The sequence below is a fragment of the Schistocerca cancellata genome, chromosome 4 (assembly GCF_023864275.1).
Source record: "Schistocerca cancellata isolate TAMUIC-IGC-003103 chromosome 4, iqSchCanc2.1, whole genome shotgun sequence".
In the NCBI taxonomy this organism is placed as follows: domain Eukaryota; kingdom Metazoa; phylum Arthropoda; class Insecta; order Orthoptera; family Acrididae; genus Schistocerca; species Schistocerca cancellata.
Window position 1 is genome coordinate 441,489,553 of NC_064629.1, and position 12,531 is coordinate 441,502,083.

Sequence of the window (12,531 nt, forward strand, 5' to 3'; positions counted from 1 at the left end):
AGTGTTCCTGCGCCCAGTGTCTCCAGCTTCTATAGTTTGATGTCTCATTGAGCTACAACACTGGGCCAATATGAAAATTGATTTCCTTCTCAAAGATGGCTGAGCAGTTTGGTTTTATAATCTACATTCTCTTAGATTTCCAGCAGTTGTTGCATGTGTCACCTGTATTGAAAGACTGTGTGAACAGGAAGAAATGACTTTCTCTGACTGTAATTGCGTCTGGGATTTTGGACAGAGCTGCACTAATCTCTTGATACCTCTGCTATTTGAAAGTGAGTCGAAAGTGGTGATATTACACTTCAGGTCACTCCATTGGCATGAGATGGTATATGCTGTGAATGGACAGCTTTTATCGTGCAGATCACCTTACATGTGGTAAATTCCTGGCAACAATGTCCTCCAGATATTACACCACATCTATTATTATAGAAGTGAACACTGGTGTCACATACATGGTGTACCTGGAACTGCATTAACCCAGCTGCCTCTTATGTTAAATCATTGAGCTAGATGGCACAGTGGTTAGTGCACTGGACTCGCATTCTGGAGGATAATGTTGAAACCTGCGTCCAGCCATCCAGATTTAGATTCTCTGCAATTTCCTTAAATCACTCCAGGCAAATGCCGGTATGGTTCCTTTGAAGGGGCACGGCTGATTTCCCTCCCTCCCTCTGACACAATTCGAGCTTGTGCTCCATTCTCCCTCCCTCCCTCCCTCCCTCCCTCCCTCCCTCCCTCCCTCCCTCCCTCCCTCCCTCCCTCTCTCTCTCTCTCTCTCTCTCTCTCTCTCTCTCTCTCTCTCTCTCTCTCACACACACACACACACACACACACACACACACACACACACACACACACACACACACACTCATATTCTTCACAGAATGTATTGAGATATCTTGACTAATCCCTATTACCTATTATGTGTTATTGTTTGTACTTCAGCTGGAAAAATCTTCATGTTATGGAGAAGTACTTTTGATTGCATAGTGTTGTAAAAGAGTTTGCTTAGGTGATGTGGTAGTTGTTCACAGCAACAGAACATTTGCACAACCCATGATTCATGGTGAAATGACGGTGGCAGTGTGTAGCAACTGAGATAGCTATTTATTGCAGGGCTACCTGATAGTGTTGGGCTCCTGAAATCTCCCATTCTGTGCTGCATGTAACTTCTACCCATCTACAATGGTTGTTACTTCCCAAATCATTTGAACTGAAATTGTCTTTTTTATAGTTGCCATGGGGTTCATTTACTTTAATAGTGACAGCCAGAAATTGAAACTGTGTCCATGACTTTTTCACTTACCGATCAGTGTAAGTTAGTCAGTTGGTACTCGTGAAGAATGCAGACCATTGTTTTTCACCTTAGTGGTTTTTCAACTCTGTAAGGCATATTCACTGTCTAGTTTTGTCAACTTTCTGTGGTATTATCTGACGACTTGCCTTTGAAGAAAATATGTGATCACATAAGAACCCTATTCATGTAAAGTAGTATCCATCTGACACATTCTTAATTCATCAGTAACATTCTCCAGCTTTACCAGTGATAAACATGTAGCTCATGATAAACATGTAGCTCATTGGTGTCGAGTGAAGTTACTCGTTCTTAAGCAAATGTGCTGTGCTGTGCTTTGCTGTGCTGTGCTATACTATACTATACTATACTATACTATACTTCATTACACTGTTGCGAGTGAGGTGGTGCAGTGGTTAGCATACTGGACTTGCATTCGGGAGGATGACAGTTTAAACCAACGTCCGGCCATTCTGATTTAGGTTTTCCATGATTTCCCTGAATAGCTTCAGGCAAATGCTGGGATGGTTCCGTTGAAAGGGCACAGCCGACTTCCTTCGCCATCCTTCCCTAATCTGATGGGACTGATAACCTCACTGTTTGGTCCCCTTCCCCAAGTTAACCAGCCATTTAATTACACTGTTGGGGCTATGTCAGATACTTTTGAAAAACTAAGTTGTTGCCTTGGCCTGTTCACCAGTCATAAGAATGTTATGGCTAGCTGATGATAACCCGTTAGAACCTTGCTTCCTCTTTCTCATTTTTATTTCCTTTATAATCATCTACATCTACATACATACTCCGCAATCCACCATACGGTGCATGGCGGAGGGTACCTCGTACAATAACTAGCATCTTCTCTCCCTGTTCCACTCCCAAACAGAGCGAGGGAAAAATGGCTGCCTATATGCCTCTGTACGATGATGGTTAGTATTTGTTTTGTATTCTTTATATTAGCCCACATTCTTATCTTTTTCATTTTCATTTCAATAATCTATTCCTCCATTTGTGTGTTATCTTTGTTGTTCTGGGTCTGCTACAACATTTTACATCACGATAATATGCCTATGTGCCCTACCCAACCTTCTACCTTTAGCCTCATCCAGTGCTACCTTGCCAGTCAATTCTCTATCCTTGCTCTTTCCATTTGCAATAATATGAGGTGCATTCAAGTTCTAAGGCCTCCGATTTTTTTTTCTAATTAACTACTCACCCGAAATCGATGAAACTGGCATTACTTCTCGACATAATCGCCCTGCAGATGTACACATTTTTCACAGCGCTGTCGCCATGATTCCATGGCAGCGGCAAAGGCTTCTTTAGGAGTCTGTTTTGACCACTGGAAAATCGCTGAGGCGATAGCAGCATGGCTGGTGAATGTGCAGCCACGTAGAGTGTCTTTCATTGTTGGAAAAAGCAAAAAGCCAAAAGTCACTAGGAGCCAGGTCAGGTGAGTAGGGAGCATGAGGAATCACTTCAAAGTTGTTATCACGAAGAAACTGTTGCGTAACGTTAGCTCGATGTGCGGGTGCGTTGTCTTGGTGAAACAGCACACACGCGGCCCTTCCCGGACGTTTTTGTTGCAGTGCAGGAAGGAATTTGTTCTTCAAAACATTTTCGTAGGATGCACCTGTTACCGTAGTGTCCTTTGGAACGCAATGGGTAAGGATTACGCCCTCGCTGTCCCAGAACATGGACACCATCATTTTTTCAGCACTGGCGGTTATCCGAAATTTTATTGGTGGCCGTGAATCTGTGTGCTTCCATTGAGCTGACTGGCGCTTTGTTTCTGGATTGAAAAATGGCATCCACGTCTCATCCATTGTCACAACCGACGAAAAGAAAGTCCCATTCATGCTGTCGTTGCGCGTCAACATTGCTTGGCAACATGCCACACGGGCAGCCATGTGGTCATCCGTCAGCATTCGTGGCACCCACGTGGATGACACTTTTCGCATTTTCAGGTCGTCATGCAGGATTGTGTGCACAGAACCCACAGAAATGCCAACTCTGGAGGCGATCTGTTCAACAGTCATTCGGCGATCCCCCCAAAACAATTCTCTCCACTTTCTCGATCATGTCGTCAGACCGGCTTGCGCGAGCCCGAGGTTGTTTCGGTTTGTTGTCACACAATGTTCTGCCTTCATTAAACTGTCGCACCCACGAACGCACTTTCGACACATCCATAACTCCATCACCACATGTCTCCTTCAACTGTCGGTGAATTTCAATTGGTTTCACACCACGCAAATTCAGAAAACGAATGATTGCACCCTGTTCAAGTAAGGAAAACGTCGCCATTTTAAGTATTTAAAACAGTTCTCATTCTCGCTGCTGGCGGTAAAATTCCATCTGCCGTATAATGCTGCCATCTCTGGGACGTATTGACAATGAACCCGGCCTCATTTTAAAACAATGCGCATTGCGCATGTTTCTAACTCTCTCCAGTCTGGAGAAAAAAAATTGGAGGCCTTAGAACTTGAATGCACCTCGTACACAATATTTTAATGTGTGTATCTGCCTCGGGCCATTCAGTTGTGGAGAGAAGTTGGTTTGATTTGTAATTTAGTATCCTAGTATTTTACTGTCCATTTGTTTTGTCTTTTTAAACAGTCGGAACTGTTAATGGTGCTATTTGAGTGACCTGAGGCTGAATATGTAATAAAACATTGTCCACGCTGTTGTTGTGTTTCCGCTAGGCAACATGGCTTGTCTGTGTAATACAAAACAGTTCACTTGCTCTTTGCTAAAACCCAGTCTCACATCATATTCTACTGGTCAGAATCATAATTTCCTTCCATTCACAAAGACCCTCATCTTTTCATGTCTGATCAGGTCATAACCTTCACCAGTCTAGTCGTATTAAGACTAAACTACCCATGCACAGACATCCATGAATTATTCTTTCTCTATTGGATATAATCTTTCTCTGAACTCTTATTCCTACAACCCATATACTAGATAAGAAGTTTTGCCTTCCACCTACTAAACTAACACTTGCAGCACTTATAAAAATTGTCCAAACTAGATATGCAATATTGCTCACATTGGTATACCATTCACCACCATGATCATAACACAGTCCCATAAGTTTTCAACGTGAACTAAAAAAAAAAAAAGTCATCTACACAGAGTTGTTATCTCCACTTGCCTCATATTTAATGCCATGCCCATATTGTCATGCTATAGTTGTCTTCGCCTGTCCCTATTGTGGAAACTACTTTTTTCACCCATCCAACGGATCAGAATCAGCCCAAAGCTAATACTGAACTATATCTTACTCAATTTGAACATCCTCCGTTTCTCCCCAACGAATTGGCTCTCTGTAATGAGAAAAACTTTACGATATTAGAAAGAACAATAATTTTCTATGTAAAACCAGATCTTGTTTAACAAGAGGAGTGCTACTGTGTTTTCCGCACTGCTTTCTTGAGCTGCATTCCCTCGAGTTGCATCTACTGACTGCCGGTGTACAAAGTGTGGTGTAAGTAGTCCAGTGAAGCGTAGTGTGTGACAAGAGTACCAGGCAATTTTACTAGCATTCCATCTCCGACTGTTTTGGCACCCCTTGCTGCCAAGTGTGCCACTGAAGCAGGTTTTAAGTTTTCCTGCACTGGAAGATGATGCTGAACAAAGGTTGTAAGCCATTCCTGGTCCATCCTGTCCAGAGACTCTACTACGAGTGAGGGCTCCCCCCTTGATTAAGATGTAGTAACTTGTCATATTTTACTGTAGTTGTTAGCTTTCAGGAATTATTTCTCTGAATCAGCTCCCACAGCTCTTCTAGCATGCCTTGTTATTTATTGTTATCTTTCTTAATCAGCAGCATTATTGTTATCTTTCTTAATTGCCGCACCACTAGAGGCATGTATGCCCCTTAGGAGCATAGAAGGGAACATAAATTGTTCTTCACTGGTGACTCCCTCTAAACCAAAGCACTGAGTCTCATTACTGAAACACTGGTTTTTCTTTATTATTATTATTGTTATTATTAAGATTACCACACCCCACATGGTTGCACGAAATCAGTTCCTGGTAGATCGACCGGGCACATCCCGCTCACACCTCAACCTGCCCCTTGCCTTCTCCATCCCTCTTACATCCCACCATGCAGTTAAAAGCTGTTTAAATGCAGTTGAGATCGATACTGGGTCGGACTGTGAAATGTCAGGATAAAGCTGCCAATCAGACAAGGATTGATCACTGTATTAGGATGTTTTTATAGACAACCAGCATCCGCAACAAATGTTGCAGAATGTTTCAGGGAAAGTCTTGAGTACATAGGAAGTAAATATCCAAATTATCCATTAGTTATAGGTGGAGACTTTAATCTAGCATCCATTGACTGGGAAAATTACACGTTTATCACAGGGGGCAGAAGCGAAGGTTCGTTTGAAGTTATTCTAGGAGCGCTCTCAACATACAACCTTGAGCAATTGGTTAGAAAACCAACTCGAGATGGGAACATATTAGATATCTTGGCAACAAACAGACCTGACCTTTTTGAGGAAGTTAATGTAGAAGAAGGTATTAGCGACCATAATGTCGTTGTGGCTTCTGTGTCAGTGTAAGCTGTAAAAAAAACAAAAGAAACAGCGTAGAGAGTTCTTGTTTGGGAAAGCAAATAAAAGTGTCATTAATGAATATCTTCATAGTCAGCTTCAAGCATTCACTGTGGGACACAAAGATAATGAGCATTTTTTGTTGGAATTAAGGTAATGTCCACCATGTGCTAGAGAAGTATGTGCCTGGAAAAAGTATAGGGGACCTTGGTACAACAGCCATATTAAACTTCCTGGCAGATTAAAACTGTGTGCCGGACCGAGACTCGAACTCGGGACCTTTGCCTTTCGCGAGCAAGTGCTCTACCAACTGAGCTACCCAAGCACGACTCACGCCCCATCCTCACAGCTTTACTTCTGCCAGTACCTCATCTCCTACTTTCCAAACTTTAAAGAAGCTCTCCTGCGACCCATGCAGAACTAGCACTCCTGAAAGAAAGGATATTGCGGAGACATGGATTAGCCACAGCATGGGGAATGTTTCCAGCATGAGAATTTCACTCCGCTGTAGCGGAGGGCAATAGCAATAGCGCAGGGCAACTCTGCAGACCCTATCCCCAGCCGTGTGGCTGCTCACTTGCCTCCCTTCAATCTGCAAGACCCACACTTGTGGTTTTCTTCCATTGATGCAGTTTTCGTAGATTTCCTGTCCACTGCTCCTCACCTACGACGATGTCATCTCGGGAGTTACTGTCTTCAGTAAGATAGATTGCGCCAAAGTCTACACACAGATCCCAGATGCCCCGGAGGACTTTGAGAAAACAGCCATTATCACAACTTTTGACCAGTTCAAGAGTGCATTCATGACATTCAGCCTCTGCAATGCCACACAAACCTGGCAGTGATTTTTGGAGAACATCCTTGAGGATGCACTTGGCTGTTTTGCCTACCTAGATGATATACTCATTTACTCTAGGGACCCTACTGAACCACCAACACCTGCATGATTTTTTTTTTCTTCCTACAGAAAGCTAGAGTGATCCTCAACATGACAAAATGCGTTTTTGGAGCGAGTGAGATAGAATTCCTCAGACACTTACTCTCTACCACCGGCTCCCACCCCCCTCCTCCCCAAGACAGTACATGCGATAGCAGACATTTCATGCCCTACTACCTTCAAAGGCCTGTGGCATTTCATCAACATTGGTCAACTTTCTCCATCAGCATCTTAAGGACAATGCTGCCACCCAAGACCCATTACTACTGCACTCTGTGGTGATAAAAAAGGTAACAAACTGGTCCTTTGTTCTCAGGTCATGATTGAGAGCTTCAGGCGAAAAAAAAACCTTGTCAGTCCGGCCCTTTGGCCCACCCCCACCCTAGTGCACCCCATGCAATAGTGGTGGACACAAGACAGACAGCTGTCAGGCTTTTCCTACAACAATACGTAGACATCGTCTGACAACTGCTTGCCTTCTTTTCATCCAAGCTCTCTGATGCACGCCGCCGCTGGTGCACATTCGACTGCAAGCTGCTAGCAGTCTAGGAAGCTGTTTGCTATTTTCGATTTTCATTCGAGGGCTCTTCACCTCTGGTTTTTGCAGGAAGGACACATACTAGATCTCGCCTGGACAGTTTAGGTTACAGGAGTATATCGCACAGTTCACTACCGACGTCTGGCATGTTGTCAGCATCGATAACATTGTAGCAGATTGCCTTAGCTGCTCCTGCACCACGACTCAACCCTCGGACTACAATGCCCTGACAGCTGCTCAAGAGGGGGACCCAGACCTAGCCAACACCCTTCAGAATGCTGACTGCCCTCAGCCTCCAGCTAAAATCTCCAACCAGCTTTGACCGTAAGATCAGGTGTGATGTCCTTGTGGATCCTTCACAACCTGACAATTCAGATGATCATCCCCACCTCCCAAAAACTGACATTTGACCTCATTCACAGCCTCACACATTTAGGCATCCGCTCTTCTGCCGCCCTCATGAAAAAAACCTTCATCTGGTCAGGCATCCAATGCGACTGCGGCTACTGGACCTGGTCGAGTGTTCTGTTCCAGCGTGCCAAGGTCGGATGACACGTTCATCCCCCTGTGGCCAAGTTTCTCCCCACACAACACCGGTTCACGTATGTTCACCTCAACATTGTCGACCTTCTACCCTCCTCCAGTGGGTATCAATATCTGCTGACAATTATTGACAGATTCACTCACTGGCCGGATGTTACCCCTGCCCCTACATTCCAGCATGGCTGATACAACCCCAAGTGCCTGGGACCCTGGTGCCGCCATCGCACTACAGTTTACAGTGCCTCCAGATGGCCATGCCCGAAAACCACAGCATAAGCATGAGCACAGCAATGACAACCCATACATGTCCCGAAGCAGGCATCCAGTCAGCCCCCCCCCCCCCCCCCCCTTCTCCCAGAGGGCTCGCCACTCTTTGGCAGGTTCGTGCTTGGCAACCAAGGGCCCCCAGCCTTTGCAGCATCTTCTCCTTTCCATGATGCATGCCTATCCTCTTGTTGTTCGTTCTCCCCTCCTTTTGGGAACGTGTCTGGGATGTTTTTGAAAATGTGTTCTGCATTTTCAGTATCCGATATCAGAACAGTCTGTCCACTGTTTTTTGTTTCTTTTTTTTCTTTCTTTTTTCGCCTTCTCCTCTCCTTCTTCTGCTTCTGCGTATGAGGTTCCTCTTTTTCTCCTTCCTCCCTGGTCACTCCTGAAGGCCAGCCCATGCGCCTGACACCTAACAGGTGCATGGGTAACATGTAATTCCCAGCCTCGAGTCAACAGGTAGGATTCACACATAATGTCTGGTACAGGCCAGCCCCAGGTAGGGGTGATTGCCTGAGCTACTACCTTCCCAAATTGCTGATAGGTCCCTCTGTCAGGTGTTTTGGAGGTGTGACCTGAGGTGTGGACAATCACTTAAGGCTGGTGCGCCCCCTTCTGGGGAGGGGGGGGGGGGTGTTCCCAAGTTGGAAGAAGCATGCCAACAGAGACGCTGGCAATCATGGGGGAGATTTTCTCGCAATAAGCCAATCATCTATCTTCTTCACTGCAACATCCACTAATATAAATGGAATGAGGCTAACGATTCAGACCCTTGCAACTGCATCATGGTTCCTAGTGGTTTCATGTACCGAAGATGCTCAGTCCTTTGCTACAGTAAATTCATTCATTATTGAGAGAGGTGTTGATGCAATTACTGGCCCTGTTAAATCCTGCTCTCGTTCACACAACAGCACTTTGCTTTTGGAGACTACTACTGATTCTCAAGCACAACTGCTTCCAGATTTGCTGCATTGCAGGTGTCCTGTTCCTGTTGAGGTCCATCGAATGCTGATTCTTCCCATGGTGTTATTTACATGAGGCTGCTCGATGGTCTGCCCAGGGCAGAAATCCATATGTACCTCTCTGATCAGGATGTCATTGCTGTCCATCGGGTGATGAAAACGATAGAATCATCCTTAGTGCCCACACACACTCTTTTTCTCGCTTTTGATAGAGTGGTGCTTCCCTCCAAGTTGAAAGCAGGCTATGAAGTTATCACAGGCCAACTGTACATTCCAAGTCTGATGAGCTGCTACCAGTATCATCGTTGCAACCACACTAGAATGTCCTGTCGACACCTGCCCAAACGTGTAACCTGTGGTAGGATGATTGCCTCCTCCCTGTATCAATTGCATTGGTGATCATGCCACCTCTTACTGAGATTGTTCTGTGTATCTTGCTGAGTGGACAGTTCAGGAGATCCGGGTGAAGGAAAAAGTGCCTCACCCTGTCACTTGCAAGTTGCTGACTAGTTGGAAACCATCTGTTCTACCATGTGGCACTTACAGCGCTGTTCTTGATACATCTCACTCCACGCAGTACATGGCCACGCTGACATGCAACCTCAGATTCAGCACTGTGGTTGTAAAATCACCCACTGTCATGGTAGCATCCGTATCTTCTCCTCCGTTGTGCAACAAGCCACCAAACTTTTGCTTCACGGGACGAAGTCACCTGCTACACAACAAGCAGGCTGGAAAGGACTGTAGGAATACTCTCGCAAAGACTTCTTACGTCCCTCCGGCCACCAAAAATCTGAGTCTTCCTCTGCCAACCAGGAAGGCTCCCAGAAATGAAACACAGGTAAACAGTTGGACATCCTCTTTGACTACTCTCGTCTGGCCGACCTCTGTGTTGTCAGTGCACACTGCCAACCAGTTTTCTACCCTGGACTCCCTAGACCGACAGAAGGAGAATACCAGTACCTCTGTAGATCTCATGGAGCAGGATCCTCCAGCCTCTGTGCTCTGTAGCAGTGAGTCATCGAAGGCTGGCACTCGGCAGCTGCCATGGTGACACCCCTTCATTTTTCCCCTCCTCCCCTTTCCTCGCCATGACTCTCCTCCGATGGAATGTTCACGGCCTTCGATCCAACAAGTAGGACTTAACGGCTGCTCTTGGTATTACAGCGTCTGCTTGTTCTCTGCCTCCAGGAAACAAAATTGACGGCTGCTCTTGGTATTGCAGTGTCTGCTTGTTCTCTGCCTCCAGGAAACAAAATTGCATCCTCACAGCTGCTTTGAGATCTCAGTGTCACCGGGGCAGACTTCTTCCAGCTTGCTGGGCAACTCCCTCAGTCCATTCTGCTGCTTGGTGACATTAATGTGCATCTTTTGCAGCTACACTGCAGAAATCCACACTGTGCAGTGGTTAGTAAATTGCAAGACTCGAGCCACCATACCAGTTGGGCATGAATCATATGTTCCTTCACCTTGCAAACACAGCTGGTGAAAGAAATGGGGCAATAACTAGAACAAAAGTGTTTGTCCTTATCGGGCTTATGTATGGGTATGACAGTGACTTCACACCAGCATCTGGGAAATGTGCCCTCTGCCAGATGCGATTGTATGTATGAAGGAGAAAGTGCTTGCCTGCATGAGAAAGGTTCTGCAACATCTGAATGTTGACACTGTCCAGTACTGGGGTGGAGGATTGGGATGAAGTGAGAGCATGATCTAGCTCCCTCATAGTAAAGGTGGCATTGTAGCACTCATGATTCTGAGAAAAGGATGCTATTGCCCGAACCTCCTCCAGTCGTTTCCAATAGAGGAAGACAGGGTGGTAGTGGAGTTCAAAATCTCTACAAAATAGTGGCCCAAGGTGTTTGAGATGGCAATAGGGTCCACTATAACATTGTCGGCTACTGTCAGGCCCGAAATTATGGAATGGACTTTGGTCCCAAAGAGCCATTATTGATTGTTATGTTCCTTAATAACCGGATCGCTGTAGGCATGTATGCACCTTAGGAGAATAGAAGGGAAGTAAAATTGTTCCTTTTTCATGTTTAAGTACTTCCTATTTGAATGTAGTACCTAAATATATATGGCACTGTTGTAGACACTACCATGGCAATGTGTTACGCCAACTTGTTCGTAAGCTATCCAGAGGGATGCATACTAGCCATTCAGAATTTTAACTTTTCACATTCCCTAAGTTCCTTGATAACAAGTTCATAATCTGAACGCAGGGCAGGGAAATCTGCTTTATTTTCTCAAGACTCCAGATTCCTCTGCTGCCACTTGTCTCTCATTTGGCCCTCCCTGGGTCATAGTAGTCTGTGTGAAAATTGATCTTTCTTTCACTGATCGTGTCAAAATAGCTTCTGTTCACATTAAACTCACCAATCACCAACAATATCTCCTCTATGATCAATACCAAACATTCCAAACCAAAAGGTTTGGTAGCCAGGGCACCAATGGATGCCACACATGCAGTGAGATTAAATCTCCCCGTATGCTGAATGTTTTGTGAGACCTTCGTAGATAAACTATCCTCCACATCTTTTCCAGAAATGTATCTACATGTCCATACATACTCCACAAGCCACCATGTAGTGCGTGGCAGGGGGTACGCTGTACCACTATTAGTCATTTCCTTTTCTGTTCCACTCGCAAATAGAGGGAGTAAAAATTACTGTCTGTATGCCTCCGTACAAGCCCTAATCTCTGTAATCCTAGCTTCTTGTTCCTTACACAAGATGTACATTGGTGGCAGTAGAATCATTGTGCAGGTGCCTGAAATGTTGGTTCTCTAAATTTTCTCCAAAGTACTTCTTGAAAAGAATGCTGCCCTTCTTCCAGTGTTTTCCCTTTGAGTTCCCAAAACATCTCTTAGTACTTATCTCAATTTGAACATACCGGTAAGAAGTCTAGCAGCTTGCCTCTGAATTGCTCCTCTTGCTTTAATTCAACCTGGTGCGGATCAAAGACAATCAAACAGTGCTCAACAGTGAATAGCACTAGTTTCCTGTATGGGGTCTCCTTTACAGATGAGCCACTCTTTCTAAAATGCTCCCAATAAACTGACATCGACCATTTGCTTTTCCTAGTGTAGTCTTTATGTGCTCATTCAATTTCATATTGCTTTGCAATGTTACGTGTAGATATTTATTGAAACATCACAGTGTCAAGCAGCACACTACTAATAATGATTCGAAATTTATGTGTTTGTTTCTATTACCAATCTTCAGTAACTTAAATTTTTCTACATTTAGAGATGCTGCCATTTGTCACACCAACTAGAAATTTTGTCTAAGCCATTTTGTCTCATCCTACAGTGATTCAGTGATGACAACTTCTCATATGCCACAGCATCATCAGCAAACAGCCACAGATTGCTGCTTACCCTGTCCACCAGATCATTTATATATAGAAAATAACAGCGGTCCTAT

At 44.8% G+C, this 12,531-nt stretch overlaps 1 protein-coding gene across 2 annotated transcripts in view; it reads left to right on the top strand.

Moving 5' to 3' along the window:
- LOC126184951 (trafficking protein particle complex subunit 5-like) overlaps positions 1-12,531 on the top strand; it is a 49,862-nt gene that overhangs the window by 30,939 nt on the left and 6,392 nt on the right. The gene's annotated exons all lie outside the window — the stretch shown is intronic.